Below are 12,175 nucleotides of genomic sequence, written 5' to 3'. Positions count from 1 at the left end.
AAAATAATGGATAAATGGCTAAAATGGCTAAATTGGTAACGTAAGGTTATAATCGATACCTGGGCTTAATGTCAGAAATGGAAAAGACCGAATGCAAAGTAAAGAGGAGATGTTGTTGTCTGGTTGGATGTACTCTTGGGCATTCAATAGAGAATTTGGCAATAGTCTCATAGGAATAGTCACGAAATGATCATCCCTCTTAGTCATATTTAATTTGGGTTAATTACATGACGGGACTAACTGTTTTAAAAATAGGTTTACAAAATTGCAAAAATGGTTCCTGGTATGCAATTTTTGAGGTTTTAGTCAAAATCATGATTTTTTTGGATTGGTGGTGATTTTGAGGCGGTTTGTTTATGATTTTGATCCTTCGGTAAACTGAAAAAACAATTTATTTTCCATTTTCCTTTTTTTCATATAAGTATTTATATAAAAAAAATAAAAATAGGGTCCACATTCTCTCTCTCTCTCTCTCTCTCTCTCTCTCTCTCTCTCCTGATAAACTGAATCCCACAAGCCTCGTCATCTCTCTCTACAACTGATCTCCTCTTTATCCCAGCGATTTTCCGATGGAACCAAACGACAAGAACATCGGAGCAGTGTCACTGACACCGTCGAAGTCGAAGCATTCCAGCAAGTCAAAGCTACCAGAGAATGTAAACCTTAACGTTACTAGCCCTAATCTGAAAGCCTTGAATTCCCCATCAGTCAAATCAGCGACTAAAGTCCAGAAATCGGCGACGAAGAAACCTAATCAGATCTCTTCGCCTTCTCCAGAGAACAAGATTCGAGAGAGGAAGTTTGTGGTGGAGAAGAAGAATTTAAAGAAAGACAAGGATAAAACCCCGATTTCAGTCGATTGTAAGTGTAAGGCTAGTGGTAATTCGGACAAATGTTTGTGTGTTGCTTATGAGACTCTTAGGGCTTCTCGGGAAGGGTTTTTAAATCAAGTGAAGTTGCTGTTCAAACAAACAACAATCATGAGAGACGATTCTCTTCTACTTCATTCAACCCATCTGATCTCTTACTCACTGCAGAAAATCTAGGGTTGTGTTCTTCACTTGATGGCAACCATGGGAGGTTGGTTGGTCATCATCTAAAAACTCTGCCATGAAATTTCTGTTAAACATGCTTAATTTCGATTCTGAATGGGTTTATTTCTACGTTTTAGCACTTCAAACAGGATTTCAGGAGGTGGTCGTTAAAGCAGAAGAAACGTAAGTCATCATTCATCATTGTTTTTCTAAAATCGAGATCGTTGCTTCTTGTTTATGCTGATTTATTAACTTTTATTCTACTATGTAAAGTTATGATTCATCATCTTCAAGTTTTGGAGGCAGCAGATGGAGAAGACGGACACTCAAGGCTACCTCCCAGCGACCTTTCAAGCTTTGAACAGAGGTTGGCATTTACATTTTAGAGTTCACTTATACTTTACAACACTTGTACCTTTTATAAATCTCTTGAATTGAGCACATTAAATCATGAATCTGCAGCAAAGAGGAAGAACAAAACAAGAAGACTTCATGAAGAAAGTCTAGGTTATGATAATTCAACAACAAAAGCAACAAATTCCCATCCGAGAGAGAGAGAGAGAGAGAGAGATGGGCCCAATTTAATTATTTATTTTCTTTTTCATTTAAATTAAATAGAAAAAAATATCAGAAGGGCATTATATGTACAAACATGGCCAAATGGACCACGAAGCCAAAAAAGTCGGGGTTTGGACTAAAACTCCAAAAAAAATGCATACCACAGGGACCATTTTTGCAGTTTTGTCAAATAGGAAATTGAGTAATCTAATATTTTTTTGAGTTTTTTTAATATAACATTTTTTTTACAAAGTAACCATATATTCCGAAATGGGTCGTTCCTGAACGAATTTCAGATTATTTTCCGGGTGGCCCAACCCATTGTATTGGATCCAGAATGCCTATTATAGATCAACCGTATATGTTCCGGATCGGGATTTTGAATTTCAAAATCCGGAATATAATTTTAGGTGACGGTTTCATTATGGAAAGGCGTATTTTGATTTCGACGTTCCGACTCGATCCCGACACGCAACTCCCTTCTCCGACACACATTGACATCCATCTCCTACATGGAAGACGAGCACTACGACCCTGTTATTTTACGGGTACGTTCTTCGTTTTCTCTTTACATACTTTCCTTGTTTGTTTAAGGTTCCCAATTTTTTACTGTTGTTCTGAAATTTGTAGATCACATTCGGAACGAACTGAAAATTTTCCAGAGTTTAAATTAACGATGTCATTGTTGTAGGACCAATTGAAAAATAGTTTAGATGTTTAGGTATTGTTGATTTACATCGAAATGTCGTGTTTCGAATCTTAAAATTTCATGTTGGAAGCCTCTGGAACACGAGGAACGGTTCCGAAACATGATGAACTCGTTAAGAACATGAGGAATAGGTTTGGAACTTGTAACATTTGAGATTTGCCATGTTTCGCTTTTAACCCCTTTAATGCAAAATCTTTATCATTTTGGTCCATAGCTAGTATACGGGGCATACTCTATGAGTACGCTTAGTGTGCTAGCTCGATTCATGAATATGGGTTCGCCCACGTACGTTGGGCGTATGCTAAGTAGGGGAAAACCCTAATTTTTAGGGTTTGTGCCCTATTTAAGCAACTTATGTTGCCTTAGTTGTATCCTTTGGTCAACCTCCACTCCCCAATACCCTAAGCTCGAAACCCTAGCCTCCCATAGTGTGTTTTTGAGCTTTGGAAGTAACCTTGTGTTGTTTTGTGTGCATTGAAGAAGGCGGTGCTTGGTGACCAAGCTTTGGTTGGACTTGAGGTTGTAGATCCAGAATCTTCATCAAGTTTGCTAGCTCCAGAAGGTATTCGAACCTCTTTGTGTTAGATTGAGATTAGGGCTTGTTTTTTGAGCTTATTATGGTCTTTTGTGTTCTCTTAAGGTGTTTGAGTCCCTCAATGAGCTAGGATGCTAGATCTTAATCCCTATGATGTTCCTTGTGTAAAAAGGTGCCATCTTGATGAATCATATTGGTCCATGCATGAGTTAGAGCCCTTATTATGAGTCTTAATGGACAAAATTGGGTTTTAGGGCCCTATTAAGACTTGCAAGATGATAAAGTTGTCAGGTTAATGCATTAATGCCTTGAAATGAAGTAGATCTGAGGTTTTGATGTTAAAAGCTTAAGTGGTTAAGACAAAGTTGGCCAAAAGGGACTCTGGCTGGTACGCCGGGCGTAATCCCAGGTACGTTGCACATATTGGTTCAGCCACCCACTTTCGAGTCAACACTCGTACACCGCACGTACGAGAAGTATGTCGAGTGCACTCAGTGTAGTGGGTTTTCTTTGTTTGGGTCTTTTGGACTCAGAGTTATTTTGGGATTTTAGGGTCTGGGCCTTGTTGGGCCATTAAACTTTTGACCTTGTGCCATGGATGGATTATGGGCCATATTGGGTGTAACATACCGACTCCCATGTATAAATTTAAAGTGTTTTATATTCATTTTGACAGAGAAACTCGACGAGTTAGAGGCCCCAACTCGTTGAGTAAAGATTAAGATGGCCGCATTGACTTCGGAATCAACTTAACGAGTTGGAGGACCCAACTCGTCGAGTTGGAGATAAGTGTGAAAACTTTAATTTTCAAGGTTTGAACCTTATTTAAAGGAACTTAAGTCCTTTACCCTGCCTCCCTCATCACCTTATCACCCTGAGACAAACCCTAATCGACCTATCTTCCATTTTAAGAGTGTGTGTTTTGGTGCATTCCTTGAAGAAACTTGAAGAGTAAAAGGGCTTGGAACAAGAAGGAGTCTTTGGATCCGGCATCCATTCAGTTGTAGAAGCTATTTGGAGGTAAAAGCCATAACCTTGAACACTTTTTTGTTAGATCTCTCCATTAGAGAGTTTATGGTCATTTCTAGCTTCTTCTTGAGTCATTATTTGTTTTGAGCATGCTTTAAAGCTTAGACTTCAGATCCGGACACTATTAGGCCCTTTAGGCCTAAAGACTCAAGCTTTATCAATATTTGGCCAATCTTCATGTGCTTATATTGAGTCATGTGATATCATGCCTTCTGACTTTGTGATTTGTGTTGTATATTATTCTGTACATTTATTGACATAGGACCAGAGGGTCCAACTGAGTTGTGAGACCGAAGGGTCTTCACTAAGACACATGACCGGAGGGTCCTTATCGAGATATAGCCATGAGAGGCTAATTATTTGTGTGAGGTATTTTGGGGAACTCACTAAGCTTTGTGCTTACAATGTTGTGTGAAATGTGTTTCATGTACATCCTAGGATCGCAGGAAGGCGCCGACTTGATTGCACGCACCAGATAGCTGATTTGTGTTTTGAGGATTCTGGGATATATGAAAAACAATCTTATGTCTTGTGTTTGAAACAATTTTATAAATTGAGTATGAGAAGTGTTAAACTATGTTTTGTGTGGATTTAAAATTCAAAATTTTATTTGAAAATTTAGAGTGTTAAAAGTTGGTATTAGAGCCTTGGTTTGAGGGATTCAGATGTACCCTCGGGTATGTCTGGACTCAAACCAAGGATTTGAGAAAAAAATTTAAAAAAGAAATGATTTTCTAAACGATCAAAAGATTTTAAGAGAAAATGAGATGAAGTAGTGTGTACAATCAGCCAGAGCCCGAAGGGTGGTTTCCCAAAATACCCTTACTTTTTATATTATGAGATAAGATACTTATGAGATATTAGAGCTACATGCTAGATGATAGGCTAGGTATTTCAGGAATTTAGAGCTACAGTTGTCTGATTCACGATGCCTTAGCGTAGGAGGTGTTGGATTAGTGTCTAAGTCCATAACTATTTTGGTATGTACTTGACCCGATGGTGCATGGTCCTTTTGGGTTGCCTTCACCAAAGCAACTTGACTGGAGAAATAATAGAGAAAGAGGTTATTATGATTTATTAATATGTTATAAGAATAATATATTAAAGGAGAAATCATATTTGTTTAATTAATATTGGTCAATAATTAATTAAGAATTAATTTTGTGATCAAATGTAATTAATTAAACTAGAGGGGCTGAATTGTAATTATGTGATAGTTGCAAAATAGGGCAATGGTTATCCTTGTTAAAGGATGGACGAATTCAAGGATAAGGATATCCTTGAAATCGTCCAAGGTCCAAGAGATAAAGGTTTTTAAGGCTTATCTTGTGGTTGCTTGGTGGGCAAGTAACTGGATAAGGATAAGGACTGAAACCCTAATCCCAACCCTATATAAAGACCCCTAAGGCCTTAGGAATTCGTGCACTTGATCCCTAGAGCATCTAGGGACGAATTCTTATACCTCTCCTATCTCTTTATACCTTCTCCATTTGCTCTTGGTGTTTGTGAGCCATTAGAGGCACTACACTTGTGGTGCTTGCTTTCAAGACTTAGTGTTTGAAGATTTAAGTTGTTATTACAATATAACGACAAGAGGTATGTAATCTAACCTTCTTGGTTAATTTTGAAAATAGCAATCATGATTAGGGTTTTATTATGTGTTCATAATGTTGTGTATCTAATAGTGAAAACATAGATCCAATGCTAGGGTTACATGTACACATAGGATTGTTTGTATAAAACCCATCAGTGGTATCAGAGCCTTTGGTTAACTTGTTTTCAGTTAGTTTATTCAATTGTATGAACTTGACATATTAGGGTTTATTGCCAATAAACCCTAGGAGGCTAGGGCTTTTCGAGATTAGGGTTTGCAAACCCTAATTTGCAAGAGTTTGAATAAGATCTTCAAATCCTTTCCTTAAACCCTTAAATTTCGAAATATATGGTTTGTTTTAATCCCTTGATTTTCGAAATTAGCCTCCTCCCCAAGATAAGATCCTAAATTTTAGGGATTTAGATTATCCCATATCTTGTAATTATCCTCTAATTGTTATATATGGTAATTATAGATTTTGCATTATCCTATCCTTATTTTCGAGATCTAGGGAGATAATTAAGGGATTAGGATATCTTAAATGTATAAATGGTAATTATCCTCATGGTTTAGATAATCCCTTATGATTTAATAATTAAATTAATAGTCTAATTCAAGATAATTATTAAATCAAGGTTTTTAATATTTAAAATTTTAATTTATATGTCATAAATTCGAAAAAAAATTTAAGAGAAATTAAAACTAAATTGTTTTGAAAAGTTTCAAAACTTGCCCTCAAGTTTTGGAATTTAAAAGTTGATTAAGAGTTTAATTTAGGAATGTTAAATTCTAAAACTCTAGTATAGTTTTGAAAAAGTTCAAATCACACCCTTATGGTTTTATTAATTAATTAAGGTGTATAATTAATAGAGATTTAATAAATCCATAAAAGTTTAGGTTTACAATTTAATTGAATTAAAAAGTATAATTGTTAAATTAAACCACCTAGTATTTTGAAAGTATAAAATACACCCTATACTATATATAACATTAAAAGTCTAACATTATATATATGTATGAGTAAAAGTCAGTCTTACCGTTAGTAGGCCTCATTCACGAAGCTGGTCTATAAGGGGTGTTTAAAGAAATTGCCTATAAAATGGCGATTGAATGGGTATCCACTCTTACCCACCGCACTCTTGACTAGTGGAGGGTTGTTAGCCGAACGGGTAGGATAGGACGAAACCTTCCATTATAAGTATAATGAATTATTAAAGTAACTGAATGTTTTCATAAAATTCCCAATCTTAGTTACTTAGGCAAAAGTGAATTGATGTAATTCCATGAAATTACACTTCGTGCCCTTGCGAAGACGTTAGTGGAGCGTGTGTGGTTTACCGGCAGACTAAATGGTTCTAAGAAAAGGTAGCAAAGGGTGACTCAATGTTTGTCATAGTTCGGTGGAGCGTGTGTGGTTTACCGGCACATCGAATAGGTGACTGTAGCATGTGAGGGCACCATGTAAGTTTGCATGGTTATTCACAACCGCTTTGTGATCCTCGGCATCCCAGTCACAAACTAGAGGGGCATATCGAGATTTAAACATGCCATTGAAAGTTTAATGAATCTCAAAGGATCTAGGATTTTTCATAGATTTAAAGCTTAAATTTCTTTTTTCGTTTTTCATGGTGGAAATTAGTGAATCGTCATTCACTTACCTTCAAATGTTCTGCCATTTGGGTTACGGCATCCCTCTCCCGAGCTATAGAATATTCTGTTGGGTCGTAGCCTTAGTATCTCATTTGGGTGATTTACTAAGGACTCAATCAATCAACTAACTTGAATTCGTTTTTCTCCCGTATTGTAGATGTCAAAGTTTGACAACTATGGTCTTCCCAAATCCCGTGGAACAAGCATTCCACATGAAGATGATATTCCACGATTCGATCGAGGAACAAGAGATCATGCTTCTCTTCCTCCACCTCCTCCAATTATTCTCCCTAACCCACAAGTTCAAAGGCTTGAAAAGTTCAAGATCACTCAAGCCCTCTTGGCAAGTAAACATAAAGAAGGAAAGCCGGTGTGTGCACACGTCCTAGGGATGAAGTCACACATTGATAGGTTAAGAATGTTGGGATCCGTTGTCTGTGAGGAAATGGCTGTTGATTGGGTTCTTCAGTCACTTCCTAACTCATATAGTGAGTTCGTAAGAGAGTACTATATGATGAACTACGACGTGACCCTTATAGATCTCACCTATATGCTTATTGCTGCTGAATCAACAATGATTTGGCGCAATAGAAAAGCAAAGTTGATTGGTGAATCTGCCTTCGAGACCTCTGTGGATATAGACAATGGCAACGAAAGACATGCTATGATCGAAAAGTTTGATCACAAGAGAAAGGCAATGTTTGAAGTAGTTCCATGTCATGTTCCAAAAGAGTCAATTTGCTTTTATTGCCAAGAGAAAGGGCATTGGAGACGAAGCTGCCCTATTTACCTAAGAGATCTAAGAGATGGGAGAGTCAAAACGTATGGCTTTGCTTTAGGTAAAATCCATTGACTAACTCTTTTAAGCTTCTATTCTAGATTCTTAATACATAATGTGATAAGATTACAATTGATGTTTTGTAGGATCGAAGAAAAGAAAGGAAGCTTAAGGGAAGAAGAGAGCAAAATCTAACCGTGAAAGAATGGATTTCGATCGCATTTCTCGAAGATTAGATTCTTGAGCTACTACTTAGAGTTAGAATTAGATTACTAAGAAAGATGTATTAGCATAGTTTTTCAATGAAATGCATTGTAAGGACAAAATTTTTCCGCAATAAAATAAATTTTGATTTTTATATTATTTATTTATCCTTGCAATGGCGTATATGAAAAATTGATGTTTGAATGTTTCTATTAGCAATAATGGAGTTGATTCTTAATTATGTTGTTTATGGAAATGTCGAGAATTTACCAAATAGGGAGAGTTTCTCATCGCCCAAGTTTCAATTGGACAGAAATTTGGAATCATGCAACTTGGTTGCATGATGAATGAGAAATTTCATATTTGGAAATTAGACTAATTCATTAACAAAGTGTCAAGTAAAGGACATGGAAATCGAATACACAAAGTTGCGTGAGTAACAGAGATATCCGTCATGATTTACTAAAGGTTTAGTAAATATGATTATACTTACAAGATTAAGTGTAATTCTGAATTGATTAAAGGGTTTAAATCAATAGCAGAACGAATAAGAAGAATCAAGTAGGCAGAAAGATAAAAGTTTCTCCATTCTAAGAAGAAGGGAGAGTAGCTTTTATGCTTTATGATAGGTCTTAGTGATTAAGAACCATATCTCAGTTGATCCTCTAAGTGAGTCTTAGTACAATTGTATGTCTAAGAAGAGGAATCAAGGATTGAAGAAATGGTTAAATCAAGAAGTCAATCATACTTCGTCCCAATAACAAGTCTTAAAGTTAAGATTGTGACATTGAGTGAAAAGTATTAAGAAGGTTTGTAACATTCATCAAATGTGGAAAGTTGTGATGTCTTGGATAAGACAAAGACCAACTAGGACCAATTTATGAAGAGTTTTGATAAAAGCTATACTAACTCTTGAATATTTGTTTGTCAAGAAATGTTTTGACAAGAGAATCGTATATGTCAAGGAGTCAGTGGGAGTCTTAATAGTCTTGAAAGGTTTCAAGAACAAATCAAATAAACCTTATCGATCATCACTAGCACACGAGTTGAGGTTTACAACCTATCGTGTTGACATTATTTTGATTCTGTGCCAATCCAATCGAGTTAATTATGCATGTGAGTTCTATGAGTTCTCATTTTGAACGCATAAAAGGCAAAGCACCTTAATCAATGAAAGGTACATTGATAGGAAAAGGTGAGCTGCTTAACTACTTGGAAGACGTGGTGGGCAGCTGTGCTACCATAAGGCAAGAAATCAAGATTAAGAAAGTTCGATCCATATGAGTTTGAATTTGTCGTAAACTTTGGTTTTAACAAATTCGCATGGATAGGAACACATACACCATTTAAATTTAAGTGTCATAAGATTTCCTCCTTCATGAAAATGATTGTGAGGAAATGCTTTCACTAAGAAAGATTTTAAGAAGATAGTGATTGTAAAATTGCATTCTTGAATTCTATCATGGTTACGATATCCCTTTCCATGATTTGAATTGTGAGGTTTGACAATTAGTCTTAATTGTTTAGACACGCATATGAACTATCTAAGGCAAAGGTGTAGAAGTTCAAGAAGCCTTGATAAAAGATTATCAAAGCATTAAGTATTAGAAACATGAATTTAAGAAATTCAATAAGTATTGTTTTTCTGAAAGTTTAGCTGTTTCTGAATACATGTCGAAGCTAGTGGGAGCATAAATGTTATGTCTTATAATAATCATCATGATAGTGAGAGCATAAATGTTATGATTGTATGATTATTAAGGAAAGTATTGCAAGTTGGCAATATTAATTATAGAAAACAAGAGTCATTCTTTGCAAAGTTGTAAGGATGGAATAGTTGTTTTGCTATAATTAAGGGAGAGAATATTATGTTTCATTTCAAATCTAAAGGTTTAGGTTGAGAAATGTTAATAAATTTAGTCAAGGGTACATGGTGTGTTCTTAAAATTTCGATTATGATTACGACATTCCTCTTCACAATTCGAATTTTGAGAACATAGCAAATAAAACATTATGCATCGTGTCCCATACGCTTCGGGTATAGGATCGATTGCAAATGCTTTAATGTTTGACCATTCTAAAATTTTCCAAATTTCTAGCGCATTTAGAGGGAAAAAGGACTAGAATCGGTTTTGACTAAAATAATTAAACAACTATCAAAGGACAATCCAAAGCTCGACGAGGATTGGTCGCTTGTGAGTAGTTGGAAGTATAGTATTGGAAAATATGGAAATGTTTCCATATTGGATGGACCATATCGACATTATTATGAATAGACAAGATTCTATTAAGAATAAGTTGTCATATGGAAAATATGGAAATGTGTCCATATTGGGAATTGAATATTGAAAATCTATGACTAGATTAGAAACTTTTATGCAAAAGGATGTTCAAAGGAATGTACTTTGAGTGAGAGACATCATATCTAAGGAATTGTCTTGTAACAATCTCCGATAGAGGACTTTGTAATATCATTGACAATAGTCTTTGTGACTTTGGTGCAGTGACATTACGAAAGGATAGTTACATAGAATGTTAGAATCTAGCATATTCTATAAGTGGCAAGAATTTGATATTCTTTCACTTATGGAAAAGGATTTGGAGTTGTGAAATGAGAATGATTGGAAATGTGTTCAATATGATCTATTTCACAAAGTAAGAACCATAGGTAAACATTGTGTGCATGCTAGGAGCATGGGACAAGTGTTGTAATTCAAGTAAGAAGTTGATTACCCGAAACGACAAATAATGAGTAATCGATATGGTGATAAATAAAAGGTGTTTTATTTATACTCAAAGGTTTGAGGCCATATGGGATTAGTATTATTCTTGTGTTTCACATTTGCATGTTTTGACTTCCAGAATAATTTAATTGGTTAAGAACAGTCAAATTATTCGAACGGGCCACAGTCGTTCATATGTTGGAAGTAGGTATGAATGAAGACTGTCGTGAATTGGTGTGTGGATTGTCTAAAAGAGTATTAGACATAAGCAAATGTTTGTTGCAACGTTCATGAGTGCTTATGAATATGATTTGAGCATTGGATTAAACCCACACTCACTTGGATCACTCCATGAATTGTATCACGAGTGATTGGTGAGAGGATAACATCTTATATTCTTGAAACCGAGATGTGTGAGTTGTATCTTGCAAATCGGTTGCACATTGATAATATGTAAAAGCACTAGTAACTTGGTGTTATAAAACATATTGTTGTGTGTGATTCGGTGAGTGAGTGCAAGCAAGCATTGTATCGAAGTTTATCCGTTCCTTTTATCCAAAGTAGGATAAAAGCGATATCTTTGGGCCCCTCGATGATTTAGTGATGACAAACGTAAATGCTCGGCCGGGCTAGGGCTAATTTGATTTGTTCAATTAGTCAGTCTTCATAAATCGGGAATCGAGATATAGTACAAAGAGAATGATTTGAAATCATATCTCATATGATATCTAGAATGGAGGAATATATGATCCCTTATCTAAGGACACGCGTATCTGATAGGATCAGAGTTGACAGCGGCTTTGGAAAGCTACGATTGCAGATCAGGATCTGAAGTCAAACGCAGAATAATTGTTAGACTTATCCAAGTGGGAGACTGTTGGATTAGTGTCTAAGTCCATAACTATTTTGGTATGTACTTGACCCGATGGTGCATGGTCCTTTTGGGTTGCCTTCACCAAAGCAACTTGACTGGAGAAATAATAGAGAAAGAGGTTATTATGATTTATTAATATGTTATAAGAATAATATATTAAAGGAGAAATCATATTTGTTTAATTAATATTGGTCAATAATTAATTAAGAATTAATTTTGTGATCAAATGTAATTAATTAAACTAGAGGGGCTGAATTGTAATTATGTGATAGTTGCAAAATAGGGCAATGGTTATCCTTGTTAAAGGATGGACGAATTCAAGGATAAGGATATCCTTGAAATCGTCCAAGGTCCAAGAGATAAAGGTTTTTAAGGCTTATCTTGTGGTTGCTTGGTGGGCAAGTAACTGGATAAGGATAAGGACTGAAACCCTAATCCCAACCCTATATAAAGACCCCTAAGGCCTTAGGAATTCGTGCACTTGATC

The 12,175-nt window shown here is 35.7% G+C and overlaps 1 long non-coding RNA gene across 1 annotated transcript; it reads left to right on the top strand.

Moving 5' to 3' along the window:
• The first annotated feature begins 505 nt into the window (after positions 1-505).
• LOC145058499 (uncharacterized) lies at positions 506-2,129 on the top strand. Its single transcript, XR_013686409.1, has 4 exons — positions 506-1,080; positions 1,172-1,217; positions 1,308-1,401; positions 1,497-2,129. It is a non-coding gene; the product is annotated as an uncharacterized LOC145058499 (long non-coding RNA).
• The last annotated feature ends 10,046 nt before the right edge of the window (positions 2,130-12,175 follow it).

The sequence above is a fragment of the Lactuca serriola genome, chromosome 6, assembly GCF_051521515.1.
Source record: "Lactuca serriola cultivar US96UC23 chromosome 6, Lser_US96UC23_V15, whole genome shotgun sequence".
Taxonomy (NCBI): Eukaryota; Viridiplantae; Streptophyta; class Magnoliopsida; order Asterales; family Asteraceae; genus Lactuca; species Lactuca serriola.
Note: the sequence above shows the minus strand (reverse complement) of the source record. Positions and strands in the feature narration are given on the sequence as shown.